The 21,765-nt window shown below is 44.7% G+C and overlaps 1 protein-coding gene across 3 annotated transcripts in view; it reads left to right on the forward strand.

Annotated features, from left to right (window-relative positions):
• Window positions 1-21,765, forward strand: part of DGKD (diacylglycerol kinase delta) — a 118,894-nt gene that overhangs the window by 56,803 nt on the left and 40,326 nt on the right. Inside the window, exon 1 of one of the 3 annotated variants that reach the window (XM_054479028.2) lies at window positions 7,551-7,783. The exons of the other annotated variants lie outside the window; for them this stretch is intronic. The gene's annotated coding sequence lies outside the window, so the exon portion shown is untranslated. Of the gene's footprint in view, window positions 1-7,550; window positions 7,784-21,765 lie in introns of those variants that run through there. 3 annotated transcript variants of the gene reach the window in all.

Here is a 21,765-nt window from a genome sequence, read left to right on the forward strand (position 1 = left end):
AGTCTGTGGCTTGTGTTTTCTTTAATGACACTTTTAGAACAGAAGTCTTTCTTTTTGGTGAAATTCAACTTATCAGTTTTTTAAATGGCTCATTCTTCTAGTATTCTATCCAGAAAACCCTTGTCTACCTCAGCTTGCAAAGATTTTCTTCTATAAGTTTTCTAGTTTTAGGTTTTACAGTTGGGATTATTATTGATGTTCTTCCCCCGACTGCCATATGGATGTTCAGTTTTTGTGGCAGCATTTATTGAAAATACATTCCATCCCTCATTTAATTACCTTTGCTGCCTTTTTTCAAAAGTCAATTAACCTTTTATTTTTGAGTCTCTTTCCAGATTTTCTATTTTATTGAACTATATTATGTCTGCCTTTACCCAAATAATTCTACACTTTGTTGATTACTATAGTTTTATAGGAAGTGTTGAAATTAGAGTCATCTTTGTTCTTTTCTAACATAGCTTTAGTTATTCCAAGTACTTAGCATTTTCATATAAATTTTAATATTAGTTTGTCAATTTGTATAAGTGAGGCCTGCTAGAATTTTGTTTGAGATTGTATTAAATCTGTAGATCAGTTTGGGGAGAATTGCTATCTTAATAACACTGAATTTTTAATGATGTTGAGTTTTCCAGTGCATTAACATGATCTTTCTCCATTTAGGTGCTTTAAATTTATCTCAGCAGTGCTTTGTAGTTTTCAGTGTAGATGCCTTTAACGTCTTTTGTTAGATTCATTTCAATGTAATTTATGTTGTTATTTTTATTAACTGAATGGAGTTTATAAACATTTTATATATAATTGTTTGCTGCTAATGTATAAGAATACAGTGGATTTCGTGGCCTTGCAACGTACTGCTTGTTTAATTCTAGTAGTCATTTTGTAGATTCCCTAGAAAGTTCTATATAAAGTTGTATCATTTGCAGATAGGGACAGCTTTACTTCTTCCTTTCTGACTCACATGCCTTTTATTTATTTTTCTTGCTTCACTGCAAAGGCTAAGATTCCAGTACAGTGTTGAACAGGAGTAGCAAAGGCAGGAATCCTTTCACCTTTTCCAGTCTTAACGTGAAACAGTTTGGTTTTCATCATTACGTGTGATGTTAGCTATAGGCTTTTTGTAGGTATCCGTTATCAGTTTGAGGATGTTCTTTACTTGATTGCTGATGGTTTTAATTATGAATGGGTGTTGAATTTTGTCAAATGCTTTTCTGCATTTATTGAAGTGAACACATGGTTTTTCTCCTTTATGTTGTTAAAAGGGCAAATTAAATTGGTTGATTTTCAAATTTAAGACAACTTTGCATTCTTGGGTTAAATCCTATTTGCTCCTAATATGTTTTTTATTTGTAGTTGGATTCAATTTGCCATTATTTTGTTAAGGATTGTTGCACCAATATTCATGAAGGATATTGATCTGTAATTTATTTCTCTCCCTTTCTTCCCTCATTCCTTCCTTTCTGCCTTTGTCAGGTTTTGGTACTTTAAAAAATAGAGAGGCCAGGTGTGGTGGCTCACGTCCATAATCCCTGCATTTTGGGAGGCTGAAGCAGGTGGATCACTTGAGGCTGGGAGTTCAAGACTGGCCTGGCCAACATGGTGAAACCCCATCCCTACTAAAAATACATACATATATATATATGTATATATATATACACATACATATTGAGTCAGTGTTCCTCCGCCTCTGTTTTCTGATAAAGTTTGTGTAAGTTTGGTGTTCTTTCTGAAATATTTGCTAGAGTTTACCAGTGAAATGATGTAGGTATACAGTTTTTTTGGGGAAAAGTTTTTGATAATACACTGTGATTTTTTTTAATGTTCAGATTTTTTGTTTCTTGTATCTGCAGTGACATTTTCTGCATTCTCTTCCTTTTCCCTCTGATTTATGTCTGTTGGATGGAGAAGTAGAAACTTTATGGGAGAAGGAATATCTTGGGGCTTGTTGATCTGTTTTCATCCCACTGCCCCGGAACCATGCCTGGCACCAGATAGCCACACTGTAAATGCCTGTGGGGTTAATTGATTTGTTGTTACTGTATCTCTATTCCTTGGCACCTCTGGGAAGCATTTTTGTCTCCCCCCATCCACATGGGACTGTGTTGTCACCGTGCTGTGACGGGAGCTGGCTGAGTCAGGCTGGCAGGCCATGGCTGCCCTGCATGCCATGCCCTCCCACGGCGGCTCTTCAGATTCTTGGCCATGTGCCCAGCGCTGGTACACAGACCCTCTGAGTCAGGGCTTGCCAATGGAAAAAATATTTTCAACCTTTTTTGGTCTTTTAAAATATTAAAACCTATAGTTGGAATTACTTCTTTTCATTTTTGCAATATACTTGAAGTATCAGAGGAATAAGGAAAGCCATTGTAAGCTTGGTTAGTGGAAAGGGATGAACCACCTCTGAATATCCAACTAAAATTAGGAAGCGGGTGGTTCTAGATGAGGGAGGACAATTCCAGCAGGCTCTTGACCTTGTATATGATTCCCTGACTGACTGGGAATGTGGTCTGAGATGCCCTTTCCTGGACAGATTACAAATGACAGCCCCTGGAGCAAACACATGAATCAGCCAGGGAGTTAAAAAAGAACAGGGTAATTTGGACTGGGCCTCTCTCTTTGAGGACATGACTGCTGTGGCTACAGACTACATTCAGGTCCCCAGCATCTGGAAGGAGTCTGTACCCACTTATCCTTTGCATCCTAAGGGGGCTGGGTCTTTGTGCACCAGCAGCAGCTGTAGAGGTTGGGCTTGGGAGTCAGGGGCTCCCTTATCAAAGCTGGGAAACTTAGAATAACAGCTGTGCTGTTCATGGACCTGTAGTCTCTCCTGTTAAGCAGAGTGCTGAGTTCATGTGATAGCAAACACAGCTCTGCCAGACCACAGGGTCACCAGGCAGGCACTCCATCCCTCCCTCCAGGAGGAGACCATGGCATGCCTTGGATGAGGTGACTTGGCCAACTGTCTTGTGGCCCCAGCTCCTGACATTATCATGTGATGACTGTGACGCTTGGAAGAGAAATGCCTCAGGTATCGTGGTCCTGGGTCCTGTGGTACAGGACCTTGTCTCTGCGGTCCTATACTTTTACTTCACAATTAGAAGAATTGAAAGCTTCAGGTTATTTCAGGTAGGTTTTTTCAAGAAGTGCAATAGTAGTGTGTTTATGGATGTTTTCCTTAGAGTTAGTTTTGGGGGAGAGAAAATGACTACCCTTCCATCCTGCAGGTGGATTGGCTGGGGAATGAGGCCATCTCTTTGCAGAGTGAGCAGTGAACCATTTTTGTCTGTACACTGACCTGGGGTTGATTTGGCATCCTGACCTTCCAGTCTGAGGGAGTTGGTAAGGGGCTGGAAGGACCCATTCTTTGTGTGTGTGGGTGTTTTTTAGAGACGGGGTCTCGCTGTGTTGCCTGGGCTGGTCTGGAGCTCCTGAGTTCAAGCGATCCTCTTGCCTTGGCCTTCCGAGTAGCTGAGACTACAGGTACATGCTGGACCCACACTTTGGGCTCTGTCCCTGCTGGCCTAGTTCTTTGCCAAGAACAAAACTTGAGAGCACCCTCACATAGGTAACAGTTAGACCTTGTCAGGAGACATGGCTGTTTTCCCAGACAGCTGAGCTCTCAGACTAAAGCACAGAAAAGTTGGAGGACATGGGACTCCTTAGCCCACAAAAGTGAAATAGGAGTAGGGTATGTTAGGGTAGGGCATCTTGGTTATGAGATGCCTGCAGCAAGTGCCATCAGGGTGGCTGCCAGCTGAGTCATCTCCCTCAAAGAGCTTTCCTGGAACCCCTCTCCCTGGTGATGTCAGCTCCTTCACCTCCATTGCTGTCTCTAGCTGCAGGGGGTGGTTGGAGACCCAGTATTTTAGCTAGGCCTCGCCAGAGGCCGTTGGGATAGCAGGTCAATGGGTGAAGGAAGTTATATAGGCAAATGGGAGTAATTATCTCTGATCTTGATTTCTGTAGGAAATAGGCATAGATTAAGGCATAGATAAATTTGAAAAGGCATAGATACATTAATTAATTAATTAGAGATGAGGTTTCGCTCTGTTGCCCTGTCTGGAGTGCAATGGCGTGATCAAGGTTCACTGCAGCCTTGACCTCCTGGGCTCAAGTGATTCCCGCACCTTAGCCTACGGAGTAGGTGGAACCACAGGCAGGCACCTCCATTCCCAGCTTACTTATAAATTTTTTTTGTAGAAACAGGGTCTCACTGTGTTGCCCAGGCTGGTCTTGAACACCTGGGCTCAAGGGATCCTCCTGCTTTGGCCTCCCAAAGCACTGGTTTGCAGGCATGAGCTGCTGCGCCCAACCAGGCATAGATAAATTTAAAGACACCTTTTACTGTAGACAACTTGGAAAATAGAGAAAACCAGAGGGAAAAGAAGAAAAAAATCTCTCAGTCCTACTACTTGATATGTGAACCTCCAGTTTTCCCGGCTGCATGTGTCCTGCCTTTTTTAAACACAATATGATGACATCAGTATGTCCCCCTTTCCCTCATTTATGTTTTATTGTGGTAGAATACACATAACATAAAATTTAGCATCTTAACCATTTTTAAGGGTACAGTATAAATATGCCCTTTTATAAATTACTTGTTTTTCCCTCCTTGTGTGTCTGTGTTTTCTGTGTGGTAGCTATTCTGTGGTTTACTTAACCACTCTAAGTATTGAACACACAAACAGGCTTAAATCAATTCATTTGAAAAGGTGTGGACAAGACTTTGTCCTAAGGGTGACACCTGGCCCAGCCAGCAGATGCGATTGTTCTACCTTGGCCATCTTGCTCTGGGAAATTTTATTGCTTAGTCAGGTTGATCTTCAGTGACCAAAAAAGTGGGTGATAGTGTCAAGGGCTTCGGGTAGCTTATGAAACTCTTTTTCCTTCTCATCTTGTTACTTACCTCTTGATACTTGTTAATTACAGTGTTACTATAGACGCCTTTGGGTATATGCAGATTTACCATCAGTTAATCCCAGAGAAAAATGGATAAATTATGACAGCATGGTGGCTGTCAGACTTAAGAATGCCAAAGCATTCCCGTTTCTCTCCCTCCACCCCATCCCTTCCAGACTTACTACCAGGGACCCTTGGTTTGCCTTTCCTTATCACCAGGACTCCAAGGTCTTTCAGCACCTTGTTTCTTCTGTGCGGTAGCTGAAGGATGCAGGTACTCTGCCCTCCTGCTGTGGTTTGTTTCTTTAGCGAGAAGTCCAGCAGCCCAGCGACTGAAAGCCAAGGTCACTAATGCAGGATGCAGTCAGCCCAGGAGGAGCACAGCCCTGGACATGAAGCCTCTAGTCTTATTTCTCCCACCTTCCTGCTACGGTGTGCATTGCGGCCGCAAGCTCTGCCTTGGAATTGCTTACTGTGTCTTAGTTCCTTTGTGCATTTTTTTATTTTTTATTTTTTTGAGACAGTCTTGCTCTGTCTTCCAGGCTGGAGTGCAGTTGTGTGCTCACAGCTCACTGCAACCTCTGCCTCCTGGGTTCAACTGATTCTCCCTCCTCAGCCTCCTGAGTAGCTGGGACTAGAGGCAACCACCACCACGCCTGGCTAATTTTTGTATTTTTAGTAGAGATGGGATTTCACCATGTTGGCCAGACTGGTTTTGAACTCCTGATCTCAGGTGATTTGCCCACCTCAGCCTCCCAGAGTGCTGGGATTACAGTCATGAGCCCTTGCACCTAGCCCCCCTTGTGCATTTTTTAAAAGGTGAAGTTCTATATTTACTGTAGTGTTTATGTGGTAAAAATTGTTCATTTAAAAACATTTAATATTGCTGTTGTTCCATTAATGCTTGATTACAGATTTGCATAGGTTCTCAGTGGCCTGACCCAGCTTACCTATTCCCATGAGACTTCTTTTTACTTTTATTGTGCACTTTTGTAGAGTATGAGGGTTTTTAGGAACTCAAAAATTGCGTTATAGCAAAAATACCTGGAAGGTTTTCCTGATGCTAAGATTATTTTTAATTCCCCTTTTAATACAGATAACATGTATCATTATAGATAATTAAGTGCAGATAACCCAAACAAACAAAAACCACTCAAAAGTCTTATCACTGAGATTCTAGATTAAACACTATTATATAGACTTGCGATTCTCAAACATGGGTAGGGTTAAGGCGGTGGGGGAGGTGAGATTGGCCTGAAGAGGACATTTGGGGACACACTGGTTTGTCACAGTTGTGGGTGTGGGGAGCAGGGGTATGTGCTGCTGACACCTAGTTGGTAAAGTCCAGGGAAGCTGCTCAGTGTCCCCAGAGGCACAACAGTGTTGTGCGACAGCCTCACAACAAAGAATTATTTGGCTCAAAATGTCAATAGTGCTGAGATTGAGAAACCCTGATATGGACAGATAGTTATGGGGCCTTTTTCTGTGAATATTATTAAATATACTTTAGTTTTATAAAAATTTGGATTATTTATACCGACTAGTTTATGACCTGCTTTTAAAACTTATTACTTTATGAACATCTTTCTGTGTCCGTGACTATGGGCCTGTGACATCCCATCGTGTGAGCGTGTTGGAGCTTGCTTCACCAGCCCCCTGTCTGGAGGCTGAGGTTCTGCCAGCGTTTTGCTATTGGAACCACGTTTGTTTGTATTTTGCCTTCTGCATGCTGGTTGACTATGGCCAGCCCATGTTGGGGCACCAGCTCTACATCTGAGGTGCCTTTCATGGGTAATAATATCCCCTTCCTGCCAGAGACCCCCCCGCCAACCATGGCAGTCCCCAGTCTCTAGTTTTCTCACAGTTTAACATAACTCAAGCTTAATGAAGTACTGTTGAAATAGTGAATAGGTAAGTAACACAGAATATTTCTGTCACGTTTCATTTTTAAGTAGAACTTTCACTTTTTGCTTCATTTTACTTTATGGGTTTCTTAAAAAAATAAATAAATAAAAACAACCTGTCTTCTGGTAGGTTACATGTGACTTTAACTTCTTGCCAAGTTGGCTTTGCTCCATGCCTGGGCTTCCTGAGTTCCTGGGGAGGCAGGAGTGGGTCAGATGGAGGATGCCTTGCTCTGACTGTGCTGTGGGTGGCATCTGTCAGCCGTCATGCTGGGGACCCCCTCCTTCCCCCCAAAGCTGCTCTGAGGCTGCAGGTGAGGTGCAGCCCAGGAGAGGAAGTGCATGACAGCTGTTTGGGCCCACGTTCCCTTTTAGGGTGCAGACAGGGCAGCGTGCAGAGTTGGTGGGCTGGGCGGGGTCTGACACAGTGCTGTGCGGAGCTCACCTGGACCTGGGCACTCAGGCTCTTTCCATATGGGGAACTCCAAGAGCTTGTTTGTGTGGTGGTGTCTATTTTTGTGTTTTTGTGTGGTGCTCTGTGAGGAAGTCCATTGTCTACGCACATCCCAGCTGCTTTGAATGGTCTGTCTCTGGGGGCTTCCAGGTAGGGAATTGTGTACAGGGAATCCAGGATTCGGGCAGCGTCGGAACAGCAGGATATGAGTAACAGGAAGTGACAGAAATGATCCAGGGCGCCAGATGCTTATTCTCGGCCACCTTTCCAAGCGCTGCAGCCCAGGAGCTATATTTAGCAGAGTATTTCCGAGTGCCTCATCCTGCCCCCAGCACCGTCCCTTTGCCCCTCTTTTGGTTGGTGGCTGATTGCGCGGTACTGATTTGCTACTCCAGCGTCTCTGGTCTACTTCGCGATCTGTAGGCTCTTGTCCATTGACTTTAACACCCAGTTTTTGTTTGTGCTGGGTCACTTCAATTTGGATACACGTGGAGCAGTCGGAAACTGTTCTGAGCAGGAAGGGCAGCAGGTAAGGACAGTGTGCCGTCACACTGGGGGGCTGTCGGGTGGTGAGTTCAAGGTCAGGGTTTGAAATTAAGTGGCAGGAATTGAGCTTCCTCGTAAGATGCTCCAGAGGGTTGCTTCTTGGCTTGTATGTCTTAGAAAAGGAAGGCTGGGATTTTTAAAGGTATAGGCTTTGTGGTGTGACTTCACTCATGTGCTAGAAACATTCTGTGCTTCTCACCTGGCCAGACAGAAAGCCTACAGGTGGAAGAAGCTTGTGTGTGGTGAATTCCTACTGTCTGAGCTTTGTCACAGGGGAAAATTTCCCTCCAGTCCCCCCAAAGCAAGCACTACAGAGCCCAGATTTGTTCTGCTTTGGGTGTGGGTGGATTTTCACCTGGTCTGTCGATGGTACAGGATCTGTCCCTGTGTGCTTTGAGGTTTCTAGGGTGTGATGTTGGTTTGTGGTTTGTGGAGGGGTGTGTGTTGGGAGGGAAGGTGTTTTTGTTGGTCTCCTCTAAAAGCTTCCTTCTGAGTGGTCCCGCCAGGACCTCCCTTTCCTCCCTTCATGAAGCATCCACCTTGTTTTCAGACACTTGAGCTATTTAGGATTCAGGAATCGACTCTGGGATGAGAAATTTGAGAGACAAATTAAGAACAGTTGTGTCTGCCATGAGACGCGTGGCAGTCAGCAGGGGCCTGGTAGGGTGTATAAAAGCCCTGGAAACCCTGCATAGAGGGGTTGGGATGGTAAAGGAGTGAATTCCAGGCTCAGGCGCTCAGGAGATTCCCCTCCCCCAGTTCCCTCAGCAGAGTCTGGCTACTGGCATGGTTTCAGGCTGAGCTATTAACCTTCTGTATGGCTAAACTACAAATATAGGGCATGGCTATATTGTGTGTGTCTCTAGTTCTGGCTTGGGCATGTTAGCATATTTTTGTGCCAAAACATTTAAAACATTCAAAAAGTAACACATGAACCCAGCTATGACTACTTCCAGCCTGAGAAATAAACATAATAGATATAACAGAGGCACTTGGAATTCTCTTTCCTATCCTCATTTCTTCCTGCTCCCCCTTCCCTGGGGGTCGCCTCCATCCTAACTTTGGTGTTTGTCATTTGTTTTCATGTTTGTGTACTTTTTTGATAAGTATGCGTAGGCATAAACAGTATATAGCATTGTTGAACTGGTTCTGAAATGTTGCATAAATGTTATCAGACTGGACAGCCACAGCATTGCGCTCCCTGGATTTATCCCTGTGGCTACATCTAGCTTTAGTTAAATGGTTCAAAGTTTAAAACAACTGATTCCTGATTCCTGGAGTTAAATCAGAATTTCTGGGGAATGAGGCATGAACCGCAGAGCTCCTGACAGGCGCGGCCCGAGTTGAGGCCCACGATGCTGGTTTTCGTGGCCTCTGTAGTGTTCCGGTACCTAAGACATCCTGTTGTGGATGCACACTTTCCCAGATTCCCTGTGATCAATAGTGCTGCTGTGAATGTGCTTATCCTTACGTCTTCTTGGCACACGGGCAAGAGTTTGTCTAGAATGTGTTTCTAAGGATAGAATTGCCAGGTGTGTGCATCTTCAGCTTGACTGGTGATCGTCAAATTACCTCCAGAACTATCAGCAGCAGTGGTCACGTATGAGTGATCTCATTTCTATAGTGTCTTTAAGTTTTTTTTTTTTTTTTTTTTTTTTTAACATACCAAAGTGATGGCAATATGAAGACCTCATGAGTGAGATAAGACATTGGACATTGCTGAGACTTTAATCGACACCGTGCCCTCAGCATGTCTACACGGACCTGCTGGCCCTGCCGCCACCCCAGCTGTAAAGCTTGCTTCCACCCACAGCGTCCCCTTCCTGGGATGGGAGCAGCACCTGGCCAGCTGCTCGAAGGTCACTGTGGACCCCTCTCTGTCTCACCCCGTCCCGTCTGTTGTCCTCAGAGCACATCCAGAGCCTACCCACTCTCCTCACCATCATCTCGTGATGGGGTTACTGAGGAGCCTCCCAAAAGGTTTCCTGACTTCTTTCCTTTCAATAAAGCAACCAGAATGATGCTTTCAAAACTTGAGCTTGCATGGCTTCTTATTTTACGTGGAGTAAAAGCCAAAGTTCTTACACCTGCATGGCCCTCTGTGGCCCTGATGCTTGCAGGTTGGCCCCTGGCCCCCTTCCTGATGCTAGCTCCAGCCACGCGCCACTCGCCTGGTTCTGTTCAGCCCTTCCCACCTCCTTCCTTGCTTCCTCCCGGTCTCTGGCTCCTTCCTCGCCTCCTCCCCGTTTTTGCTGTGGAGTCCCCTGGCCCCCAGACCTGTCTTTTCTGGTCTCCCGTTTTTCCATAGCGCTTGTCACCAGCTACTACTCTCCATGCTGTGTAATTCACTTCTTTAATAAGTCTTTATTTACTGCCTGCATTCAAATGTAACCTCCGCAGGAGCAGGAATCTTTTCTGTTTGCTCAAGTTAAAGACTGCCTGAATTTATTTCTGAGGAAGAAAGAAAGAATTTGGAGCCCAGTGATGAAGATAGCACAGGAGAGGGGGTGAAGTTGAGGGAGCAGTTTCTGACTTGGGAGGTTGGGGGGATGGGACAGTCACCAGTCACTGGGAGGCAGTGGCAGAAGGACCTTGAGCCCCCTAAGTGTGTAGTAGGACCCCCGAGGGGCATGGCCAGCAGGCTGTGGGGCTGCAGAGGCAGCTTCTTTTGGGGCCTTGTCTTGGCACCATCTCGGCCACTCCCAGAGCACACATTAGTATTGCGGTAGTGGGTGCTGGGCTGGCCCGCCCCACCCGGGAAGTGCACTGCTGTTTGAGGGCAGGAGCCTGTGGCTCTGACATCCTCTCTTCATGGCTGAGCTCCTCAGGTTACATAGCTCCACTGATTCCTCAAGCACTGTTGTGTTTAGAAATGAAACCTTCCATTTCCGGGGCCCTGCCTTGTGCAGGCTCAAGTACCCAGGCCACGTGTCAGAGCCGATAGCAGAATGAGCAGCTCGACTAGAGGGCGTGGTCCATGACACTCCTGCGTGTGCTTGGACTCAGGCGCAGGGACAGGCGGGGCAGCTGGCATTTCTACCCACCCCTCCTGACATAGAGGACCCGGTCTTTTTCTTTGAGAATGTGTACCGAAGGTGTGTCGGCTATGTCCACATAATATTTTCTTGGCATTAGACGTTTCATGGGTTGTACTAACTACAAATACAGGACTTTAGATAAGATTACACTTTTAACTTGCACTGCCCACATACGCCCTTGTCCTTAAGAAACACAGCATTGTTCTGGAGTTACTCCTTGGTTTTCCCAGTTTAAACTTAAATATTGTTGATGGTGGTTAGTTATTTTTAATTAAAGCTTTTATTTTGAGATTCTTTGTACCCTTTACCCAGTTGCATGCAGTGGTAACCTCTTGCACAACTCCAGTTCAATGTCACACCCAGGATACTAACCTCGTTACAGTGGAGATTGGTAGCCTCCAAGCCACAGGGATCTTCCTTGTGCCCTTTTACAGCTTCACACATGTCCCTCTGTAACCCCTGGCAAACACTCATCTGGTCTCCATTTCTATAATTTGGTCTTTTCAAGATGTGATATAAATGGAATCTTATAGTATGTAACCTTTGGAGTTGGATTTTTCACTCAGCGTAATTCCCTGGAGCCTCATTGAGGTTGATGAGTCTTATCAGTGGTTGTTCCTTTTTATTACTGAGTAGTATTCCACGGGTGTACCACAGTTTGTTAATCATTCACCCGCTGAAGGGCATCTGAATAGTTTCCAGCTTTTGGTGATCATGAATAAAGCTGCTGTGAACATTCCTGGGCAGGTTTCTGTGCAAACATGAATCTCCATTTCTCTGGGATAAATACTGAAGAGTGTAATTGCTGGGTCATATGCTAGTTGCATGCTTGGTTTTTTAAAGAAACTGCCAAACCGTTTTGCAGAGCGGCCGTAACGTTTTACATCCCACCCAACAGTAAGGTCCACTTTCTCCATATTCTCTCCAGCAGGTGGTATTGGCACTAGTTTCTGTTGCAGCCGTCATGGTAGGTGCGTAGGGCTCTCTGGTTGTGGTTTCAGTGTGTTTCTCTGATGGCTAAGGATGTTGAGTATCTTCTGTGTGCTTATTTGCTGCTTGCATATCCTCTTGTGCTGTCGGGGGTGAGGACTCATTTTCAGGTGGTGCAGGAGACATCCCGGCTCTCTGCTTGGTCTTCTCTGTATACTCTGTTAGGCGAGTGCTGGAGCGCCTAGCTGCGGCCTGGGAGTGGGGTGGGCATGGTTTTTTCTTGTGGCGCTGGCTGGAGTAAGGTGGGTGTTACTGTTGTTGTCAATTTCTGTCTTGTCTGACTGCCCCCTTCCTGGATCCTTGGCCTGGAAGAGCAGGCTTTTGTTGGGGCTTTCCACCCACCCCCCAGTATCCATCACTGTTTTTGGCTGCTGCTTCTTTAGCTCCAAGTCTAGGGTATACCAGGTAAAAAGAAAACCCAGAGGGCCACCACAGTGTCATCCCTTCGGACAAGACCCTTGTCAGGCTGCCATCTTCTCTCTACCTTTCAGGGCAGGGTCTTTTTGTGTTGATTTTCTGATGCCCATGGTTTTCAGTTCTCAGTGAGAGGAGTGGGGAAAAGTACCTCCATGTCATCTGAATTTGGACCCGTGAAAAGTGAAGAGGGAGTCCAGGGAGTGTTGTGTTTCTACCCATCCCTGCTCGCTCGTCATGACCGTTGGACTATTGTGGTCCCCGGGCCTCACATTAATTACTCTTAGGCCCTTTTGGTTTGGCCTGTGGTTTCAGCGTGACACAGTTTGCTGGACCTTGATCTTTTTTGTCTTTTAAAGTGTCATTTATGAATGAGATCCACGTCCAGATCCCTGCATGTCCAAATTCATGGTTAGAAATGGTTGGACAGGACATGGCGATTTGGGTGCTGTGATTCAGCCTGATGTGAATCAGTGAACTGCCTTTGTCATTATCCTCCAGATCTTATTTCTCCACCTTCTATTTTGAACTCTTGGGAAACCTGGTCAGAGTGGGAGTGGCAGCTAGTCAGATGACTTAATAAGATGTTGATATCGTCCTTGTGCTGATCCTCCAAGCCAGTCACCCTGCCAAAACGGAAATGAAATGTGCCAGACGCCGCTTGTACTGAGTGAGCTTGGGAGAGCTCATGGTGAGGGCCAGTTGCTTCCCTGCCTCCTGCCTCCTGCCCACTGGCCCTGGTGTGAGGCACCACCCAGATGAGGAGAGGCTGCGGGATGGAGGTCCAGGGCTCTGCCTGGAGCCCCCCTGCCTGGTGTCCTGGCCACATCAGCTCATTTGCTGTGGGACTGTGAGCAGGCCCCTCAGCCGGGTTCGTCAGGTTGTGGAGAAGCTGAATGGAGCAGATAACCTGGAAAATACCCGGTGGATTGCCGAGACATTCTTTGCGCCTCGCCCATGTTAGCCAAACTGCCCCTTGTTCTATCAGCTGCCATGTGCGTGTAAGCCAGAGTCCACCCTCTTTTCCATTTGAGAAGTCACGTCTGCATGTCTCCAGTATGTCTCCTTTTTCACCATGATTTCTCAGAGATCACTCCCTGCGGTTTAATAACCCCCTGGGCTAATTCTTCCCAGGACATGGGAGGACATTTTGTCTGGCTTGGCAACTCATTTGGAGTAGCAAGGTATTTTCTCATTTCTCTTGGAAGATCGTGTACTTGAATCAAGAATAGAAGCCAAAGTTGTTCTTTCAAATAGAATTTTAAAGCTTTTTTTAAAATCCTTAACATATAAACGTAAGACTTTATTTTTGTTTATTTATTTATTTTTAAGATGGAGTCATGCTCTGTCGCCCAGGTTGGAGTACAGTGGCGTAATCTCGGCTCACTGCAAATTCCACCTGCGGGGTTCACGCCATTCTCCAACCTCAGCCTCCTGAGTAGCTGGGACCACAGGTGCCCACCACCACGCCCGGCTAATTTTTTTGTATTTTTAGTAGAGACAGGGTTTCACTGTGTTAGCCAGGATGGTCTCGATCTCCTGACCTCGTGATCCGCCCGCCTCGGCCTCCCAAAGTGCTGGGATTACAGGCGTGAGCCACCGTGCCTGGCCGACTTTATTCTTTTTTGATAGCTCATTTTTGGATTGGCAACACATGCACGTGGTACAGAAATCTTAAGGCTAAAAAGATATGAAGTGTTTCCCAGCCACTCAGAGGTCCTCTCAGTTAGAGGTGACTAATATTAGTGTTTTCTCTGTACCCATACTCTTCCTGCAATTGGCTTTTATCTATTAACAGTGTGTCTTAGAGGTTGTTCCATATAAGAACATGTAGAGTAGCTTCAGGTGTTTTAGTGGCTGCATAGTTTTCTATTATATGAATGTACTGTCATTACTGTAGCCAGTCTCTACCAGCCTTATATTGATCAGTATTTGTTTGGTTTCAAATATTTTGTCTTTATAGTGAATGCCGCCACAAATAACCTTGTATATACAGCATGTGATTTCTCATGAAGATACAGGAGAGGATAAATTTATAGAAGCATGGCTGATGAGACACAGGTGTATATTTTCAAGTCTGACGGATTTTACCAAATGGTTTCCATAGAGGTTGTATTAATTTTTGCCCCAGTGTATGAGAATCAGTAGACCATATTATAAAACATTTGATTTCTGTGAATCTGGTAGGTTAAAAAATGGGATCTCCTAATTTTAATTTACATTTGCCTTATAAGACAGCAGTTTTTCATAAATGTTGAAAATCCATTTCTAACACTGTTTTAACATAGTGCTGCCAGACTCTCATATTCATGCTTTGTATTTCATATTCATATTCATGTTTCCACCTTTCTCTCCCTGTCTCTTGTACAGTTATTTTCTAACCAGATTTTGTGCAGGAGTCTGGGCAGCTCTGCACACTTTGCTTTTGAGTTATGTGGTTATGTGTTTTTGAGAAATCCCAAGTTCTGTATCCTTTTTGACTGAGGTGCAGCATTCACATGGAGGAGTGTACTCGTTACAGACGCACAGCTTGATGCATGTTCCCAACCACAGAGAACATTGCAGCCCCCAGAAACCCTCCTGTGTGCCCCTCCTGTCAAAGCAGCTGCTAGAAGAAGCTAGCATCTAATGCCATAGATTAGTTATGTCTGTTTTTTTTAACTTTATGTAATGCATAAGGAAATTACACAGAGTATATGTTTTCTTGCGTCAGGCTTATTTCTTTCGCTATTGTAAGATTCATTACATTATTGCTTGTCTCCCAATGTGTGAGTATACTACAGTGTATTCACTGTAGGCCTGTTTAGAGTAGTGATGCTATGAACATTCTCGTATGCCTTGATGAGGAAGGCATGCGTTCGCATTTCTGTGGGATGCGTGGGTGGAATTGCTGAGTCACAGGGTATATACGAGTTCAGCTGTTTTCTGAAGTAGTTGCACCAAATTGCACTGTCGCCAGCACTTGATACTGTCTGTTTCGGCTCAGCCATTGTGAGAGATGCATCACCCTGTGGCTTTAATTTGTACTTCCCTGATGACTAATCAAATTGAGCACCGGGTCATGTGCTTTATTGGCCATTTGTGAAATAACTATTCAAGTCTTTCGTCCATTTTACTATTAGTTTGTCTGCTCTTACTGATTTTTAAGTTCTGTTACCTTCAAGAGAATTCCAGCAGGTGGGTAAAAATTCAAATCTGTCTGTGGCTGTTCTAACCTGCCTCAGGATTCTGTGAGAAATGCATCCACCATTTTATCCTCTCCTCCTCTGTGACATCACGTTTCTTTCTCCAGTCATCAAGCATCAAGATCTGAGGATATTTTCTCTCTCCAGTGTGTAGGTTTCCATGCAGTCACCTCTGATGCAGTTCTGCTCCTTCTCTTGGTGGGACGTCCTGCAAACTGGCCTTTTGAATCCCTGGGATGTCATTCATTTGTCCTGTCGAGTTCAGTTTATTGCCCTACCTTTTTTTTTTTTTGAGACAGTGTCTCACTCTGTCGCCCAGGCTGGAGTGCAATGGTGCAATCTTGGCTCGCTGCAACCTCCACCTCCCAGGTTCAAGTGATCCTCCCAGCTCAGCCTCCCACGTAGCTGGGATTACAGGTGCACACCACCACATCCAGCTATTTTTTGTATTTTTAGAGATGGGGTTTTACCATGTTGGCCAGGCTGGTCTCGAACTCCCAACCTCAAGTGATCTACCTGCCTCGGCCTTCCAAAGTGCTGAGATTACAGGTGTGAGCCACTGTGCCCAGCCTTATTGCCCTGCTTCTGATTTGCAATTATCTTTTAAGTTGATTCAGGGGTGTGAACCGTTTCTTACTTTATACATTTGCTTGAAAAATATGAGCCATCTTTTAGTCTCCAAAGTCTTTTCCTTGTGAAGGCTGGATATTGGAGATAGTTTCAGCTTTTTTACACCATTCCTTGGTTGCCAGTAGTTATGATACTGGCTGCAGTCCAGACATAGGGACGCTCTTAGTATTCCTTAGAGCATCTCCCTGCACCCTGCCACCTGCCCTGGTGGGTGGGGTGAGCAGCCAGGAAGGCATAGCCTGAGGGCCCGTATCTAGCCCCTGCTTTCTCGCCTGGGTCCTTCCTACCCATGCTGTCTCCTAAATCAAGGGATTGAATAGGAAGTGCTGCTCAGAACATCCCCCAGAATCAGCCTCCCGAAGAGACTCACCCTCCCCTACCAGGGGTTGGGCTGTGGCTGGTGTTAGGGGAGCAGGAGTAGGAGGGGAGCCAGAGGAGGAGGAGACAGGCCCTTGCCTAAGGGGTGCCTGCTGGCTGGTGTGGGGGCTGGAGCTCGCTAGGAGGGGTGTGCTGAGAAGATGGAGGCATGGCATGGAAGTGTGAGTCATGGCAAATCTCCTGTGTGCAGCTGGGGACTGACATAGAGAAGGCAGGCCCAGTTGTGTCCCCTCTGTGGGCAGCTAAGAAGGATGGATTCTGACTGACTTGGTGGGACTCTTCCTGTGACATTTCTTGTGGTTTGGGAGAGTGGACCATTGACACCAGAGCAGTTTCAAGAAAGATGCCCACATGGGAAAGGGGTCTCAGCAGTGTCAAATGATGACATTAAAGCTGAGGGCTTCGACCCCGAGGTAGCACTGATAGTGACAGTGCCCAGAACATTATCGGGTTGCACCACCTGGCACCTCACAACAACAAGGCTAGGATGCGACACTGCTCTTAATAGCTCCAGTTTTCAGATAAGGCAGTGGAGGCTCAGGGCGGAGAAGCACCTGCTCTAAGTTACACAGCTAGCAGGGGCTTCAGACTCAGGGAATGTGCCAGGCCCTGTGCACATTTGGTCCTGTTCAGTCCCACCACAGCCCTGCAGGATGCTTCTATCATCACCTTTCTTGATGAGAAGCAAAGAGGGTCTGCCCCCATTTCCCAAATTTATCAGTGGCCAGGTAGGATTCAGATCTGGGTCTGTCTCAGGATTCTTCACGACAGAACAGGCACAAATAAGAGTTTTTTTTTTGTTCTGTTTTTTTCTTAGAAGCCAAAACCCAGGTTCTCTGACATTTATCTGTTGCTCAGTGTTTATTGTCTGCAAACAGGTGAAGGCAACGATGCCGTTGGTCACTTGTATCATTAACTCACTGTCTTTCAACCTAATGCTTTTGTCTATAATTTGCTGCCTAGTAGTGCCCAATACCCACAAAGCAATTCTAGTACACCCTCTCCTTCAGTGTGTGAGTCAGGTGGGCCCAAAGATCCATCTTCTCAAACGCTGTGGCTGAGTTCTGGAGCAAAGTTGGCACTTCAGCTCATAAAGGCTGCCGTGGGAGTAGTAGACTCAGGACCTAAAACATCTCCTTGTTGTCTTCTATAAATATCCTGTTGCATGACTCCTAATATAATCTCCGAGTTATGCAAAGTAAGGTATATTATCTTTGTCTTACTATATTTACTATGCTGACAAAAGTGTTCAAATATTAAAACTCACCCAGGGTGAACAGTTAGGGACGTGTGCTCAGACTTGATAGGTAGACAGGGACGGTACCGATGACTGATGCACCGACTCGGCCTTGGCAGCTCCCAGTCTCCCATGACCATCTCTGAGTGGCTGTCCAGAGACTCCCTGAGTCCCACTCTCAGGGCCCACTTGGTCGTCTCCATGGCCGAGTCAGTGTGGGAAATAATGGTCTGCCTGCCTCTCCCCACTGTGAGTTCTGTGAGGGAGGAGCTTTGCCTACCATGTTGTTAGAGTCCCCAGTCTAGAGGAGACACCTAGCAAGCATCTACTGAGCCAGGGGGTGTCCTCTGGAGGGAGAGGGGCTGTTTGTGGTGCTCTCAAGCTTGAACAGCAGCAGGGCAGAAGGCAGACGGCCCCTCCGGGCCTGCCTTTGCTGTCTCTCCTTCGCCCTCTCTCTCTCCCAGCTCTGCTGCTTCCCACACCCAGCCTGGCCCCAGGTGTTCTTCTCCCACCAACCCAGGATATGTGGAGGAAGCAGCGAACCGGGCACTGGCGACCCAGTTGCATTTATCCCCTCTGCGGTGAAACTTAGTCACTGGAGAATCTCCCTGTAAAGCACTTTCTATGGTTTCTGAGCCAGAAACATGGTCATTTAGTAATTTAAATTGGGTATTCCTAAATTGGGTCTTCTTAATGTAAATTAAAGCTGTGAGATGTGCCGAAATCTAAAAGTTAAATAACATATTTTGTTTTTGAATCCATGGGGAATCAAGCATTTTCCTAACACTATTGGTGAGAATGCAAAATGGTACAACCCCTGTGGGAATAATTTGGCAATAGCTAGCAAAATTACATGTGCATTTACTCTTTCAGGGCAATTCTACTTCTAGGAATTTACCCCAGAGATACACTGGTAAAAACAGAAAAAGATTCTTGTAAAGATAATTCATGGCAACACTATGAGAAATAGCAAAAGAATTTTAAACAGCACAAAATTCCCATTCGTAGGGCGCTGGCTGAGTCCTATACAGTGGAGTACTGTGCCAGTGTTGAAAGAATGAGGAAGCCCTGGATATTGCTAAGGAGTGATGGCCGGGATATGTAATTAAATGGAAAGGCAAAGGTGGAGAAAAGTGTCCATGCTACTGTTGACAAAGGGGACAATATGATATACATGTTTGCATGTATCTTAAAAATGGAAGGAGAAACCTTACTTTCTCTTTCTCTCTCTCTTTTTTTTTTTTTTGGTAGAGCAACCTATGGGAACCAAGATAGAGCGGAGAGATATAAAAGCTAGATTTCTGAATCTACCTTGTTTGTAGATTTGACTTTGGAACTCCATCGGTATAATATAATCATTATGAAACAAAATTAAGTAAAAGATTATGACCCTTGAAAATTTTGATATACACTATCAATTTTTTCCCTAAAAAGTTTATACCCTGTTTACCTCCTGTCAGTACTTGAGGATAACTCTTTTTCCCCCACGTTTGTCAGTACTGGATAGTCGTCTTTTAAAACTTTGCCAATCCCATGGGCAAAAAATAGATTGCTATTTTCATTTGCATTCTCTGATGACTAGAGTGATTAAGCAGCTTTTTACTTGCTTATTATCCATTTTGTATTTCTTCTGTGAGGAAGTCCAAGCTAGAGCAATCAAACAACAACAAAAAAAGAAATAAAGGGCATCCAAATTGGAAAGGAAGAAGTCAAATTATCCTTGTTTGCAGATGATGTGATCTTATATTTGGAAAAACCTAAAGACCCCACCAAAAAAACTATTAAAACTGATAAATTCAGTAGAGTTGCAGGATCCAAAATCAGTATGCAGAACTCAGTAGCATTTCTGTATGTACCAACGGTGCGCAATCTGGAAAAGAAATCAAGAAAGTAATCCCATTTACAGTAGTTGCAAATAAAATAAAATACCTAGGAATTAACTGAAGAAGTGAGAGATTTCTACAATGAATACTACAAAACATTGATGCAAGAAATAGAAGAGAACACACAAAAAATGGAAAGATACTCCACGTTCTCGGACTGGAAGAATCAACGTTGTGAAAATGTTCGTATTACCTAAAGCAATCTACAGGTTCAGTGCAATTCCTATTAAAATACCAATGACATTCTTCACAGAAATGGAAAAAATAATTCTAAAATTTGTATGGATCCAGAATAGCCAAAAGACCCAGAATAGCCAAAATTCTCCTGATGAAAAATTGGAGGAATCACATTTTCTGACTTCACATTATACTACAGAGCTATACTAACCCAAACGGCATGGTACTGGCATAAAAACAGACACAGAACAATGGAACAAAATAGAGAACCCAGAAATAAATTCATACATCCACAGTGAACACATTTTTGACAAACGTACCAAGAACATATACTGAGGAAAGGACAGTCTCTTCGATAAATGGTGCTGGGAAAACTGGTTATCCATATGCAGAAGAATGAAACTAGACTCCTATTTCTTGCCATATGCAAATATGAAATCAAAATGGATTAAAGACTTTAAGACCTCAAACTATGAAACTGTGAAAACATTGGGGAACTTTCTAGGACATTGGACTGGGCAAAGGTTTCTTGAGTAATTCCCACAAGCACAGGCAACCAAAGCAAAAAGTGGACAAATGGTTAAAGCTCCTGCATTAGCAATGCAGGAAAAAAGCTCCTATTTTTAACAAGTTAAAAAGTTCCTGCACAGCAAAGGAAACAGTCAACAAAGTGAGGAGACAGCCCACAGAATGGGAGAAAATAGTTGCAAACTGCCAGGTGTGGTGGCTCACGCCTGTAATCCCAGCACTTTGGGAGGCCAAGGTGGGCAGATCACGAGATCAGGAGATCGTGACCATCCTGGCTAACACGGTGAAACCTCGTCTCTACTAAAAATACAAAATAATTAGCTGGGCATGGTTGCTCACGCTTGTAATCCCAGCACTTTGGGAGTCCGAGGTGGGTGGATCATGAGGTGAGGAGATTGTGACCATCCTGGCTAACACGGTGAAACCTCGTCTCTACTAAAAATACAAAAAATTAGCTGGGCGTGGTGGCGGGTGCCTGTAGTCCCAGCTACTTGGGAGGCTGAGGCAGGAGAATGGCGTGAACCCAAGAGGCGGAATTTGCAGTGAGCGGAGATTGCGCCACTGCACTCCAGCCTGGGGGACAGAGTGAGGCTCCGTCTCAAAAAAACAAAACAAAACAAAACAAAATTGCAAACTATTCCTCTGACAAGGGATTATAACCAGAATATATCGGGAGCTCAAATAATTCAAAAGGGAAAAAATCTAATCATCCAGTTAAAAAATAGGAAAAGTAGACATTTTTCAAAAGAAGACATACATATGGCAAGTAGGTATATGAAAAAGCGCTCAATATCATTGATCATCAGAGAAATGCAAATAAAAATTACAATGAGATAATGTCTTACCCCAGTTACAATGACTTTTATCCAAAAGACAGGCAATAACAAATGCTGGCGAGGATGTGGAGAAAAGGGAACCATACACTGCTGGTAGGATTGTAAATTAGTACAACCACTATGGAGAACAGTTTGGAGGTTCCTCGAAAAAGTAAAAATACAATTACCATGCGATCCAGCGATCCCACTGCTAGGTATATACCAAAAAGAAAGGAAATCAGTGTATCGAAGAGATGTCTGCACTCCTGTGATTATAGCATCACTATTCGCAATAGTCAAGATTTGGAAGCAACCTAAGTGTTCATCAGCAGACACATGGATAAAGAAAATGTGGTACATATACACATGGAGTACTGTTCAGCCATGAAAAAGAATGAGATCCTGTCATTTGCAACAACGTGGATGGAACAGGAGGACACTTATGTTAAGTGAAGTAACCCAAGCACAGAAAGGCAAACTTCACATGTTGTTACTTATTTGTGGAAGCTAAAAAAAAAAAAAGAAAACAGTTGAACTAATGGAGATAGGCAGTAGATTGATGGTTACCAGAGGCTGGGAAGGGTAGTGGGGCTGGGGGGATGTAGTTAGAATAAACGAGATCTAGTATTTGATAGCACAATGGGGTGACAACAGTTAATAATTTGCTGTACATTTAAAAATAACTCAGAG

The sequence above is a fragment of the Pongo pygmaeus genome, chromosome 11 (assembly GCF_028885625.2).
Source record: "Pongo pygmaeus isolate AG05252 chromosome 11, NHGRI_mPonPyg2-v2.0_pri, whole genome shotgun sequence".
In the NCBI taxonomy this organism is placed as follows: domain Eukaryota; kingdom Metazoa; phylum Chordata; class Mammalia; order Primates; family Hominidae; genus Pongo; species Pongo pygmaeus.